The sequence below is a fragment of the Sinocyclocheilus rhinocerous genome, unplaced genomic scaffold, assembly GCF_001515625.1.
Source record: "Sinocyclocheilus rhinocerous isolate Xijiao unplaced genomic scaffold, SAMN03320098_v1.1 scaffold1628, whole genome shotgun sequence".
In the NCBI taxonomy this organism is placed as follows: domain Eukaryota; kingdom Metazoa; phylum Chordata; class Actinopteri; order Cypriniformes; family Cyprinidae; genus Sinocyclocheilus; species Sinocyclocheilus rhinocerous.
Genome location: NW_015660964.1, coordinates 248,542 through 250,072, shown reverse-complemented (window position 1 = coordinate 250,072; position 1,531 = coordinate 248,542).

Here is a 1,531-nt window from a genome sequence, read left to right as displayed (position 1 = left end):
GACCTGCCCCCTGGCCAAGCGCAGCATAATTTGCCTTTCCTCAGGATTGTTCATTTTGTGCTGCGACCTCAGATGGTGCCTCAAGTGGGCAACCTTTGCAGGGCACAGCGGGCATTTTAGCTGCATCTTTAAAATAGAATAGAAATGTTAATAAAGTTCGTTAGCTTTGAACTACAACAAACATGCTAAATAATTGCAATTTTTAAAACTTGAAAATATTTTAAAGAAGAAAATATATTTTATTTGATACTTGACCACCTTTAACTTATTTGACGGGACCTACACAGGCTTTCCATGGACAGACCTTTTTTAAGCTAACTATAAATGCTGTAATGTATATTAACTTGTCATAGTGTGATTCCTGTGTGTAGTACTGTATGTTTTACATAATAAAATCATTATAATATAATAAAATAAACTTTATTTATTTATAATAAAATCATTATAATATAAAGTCATTATAGTATGACTTATTAATGCATTGTCCACGGAAACCTGTGGAGGCCCCGTCAAATAAGTTACACGTGTCACTTGAACACCTGTAACTTATTTCATGGGACCTCCACAGGCTTTCCATGGACAGTGCATTAATTAGTCATATTTTGTTGATTATAATGGTTTTACTGAATAAAACATACGGGACAGTGCACAGTAAGTGTGTTATAACAGGCTAATGTATATTATAACTCATTAGTATTCATAGTTAGCTTAAAAATTGGTTGGTAGCACTTTATTTTATAGGTACTAACTAGGTACTAACCCTGAACTTACCCCTAAACCGAACCCTACCCCATGTAGTTACTGTAACGAAGGAGGCGTAGTGACAACGGAGTTGAGGATCCAAATGCAGGCTTTATTCGTAAACGTGGTCAGACAGGCAGGGTCCAGTACCAGCAAACAATAATATCCCAGGCAAAGACAAAGAGTAATCCGTAAACAGGCAATGGTCAGGGCAGGCAGCAAAACAATCATAAAAACCAGATAAACAGTCCAAGATCCAAAATACACAAAGGCAAGGCAAAACAAGGAAACACGGGCAGGATAACATAAACTAGGAATCATTACAGGCTAAACAATCACCAGCGAAGTGTTCGAGTGTGTGTGCATCTTTTAAAGTCCTTCTAATGTGAGACAGCTGTCAACTGATGATGAGATCTAATGATTGACAGGTGATGCAATAGATGATGAGTCCGGCAAAGGATTATGTGGAATGTAGTCCAGGGTGAACGGCAAAAGTCAGGGATGGAGTGTCCACTGGTGGAGCTCATGGGCACTCCAGTTGGTGATCGTGACAGAGCCCCTCCCCTAAGGAGTGGCTTCCAGACGCTCCTTAACAGGAACAGACATGAGTCCAGGAGGGAGGTGGAGCGGAGGCGGAACAGGGGGAGGGATGGAGGGCCAGGTCCATGTGGAAGTGAAGCAACAGGGGATTGAGGCAGAACCAGCGGAGCAGGGTACCAAGGCGGAGCCGGCAGAGCAGAGAGCCAGGGTGGAGCTGGCGGAGCAGATGGCCAAGGCGGAGCCTGCAGAG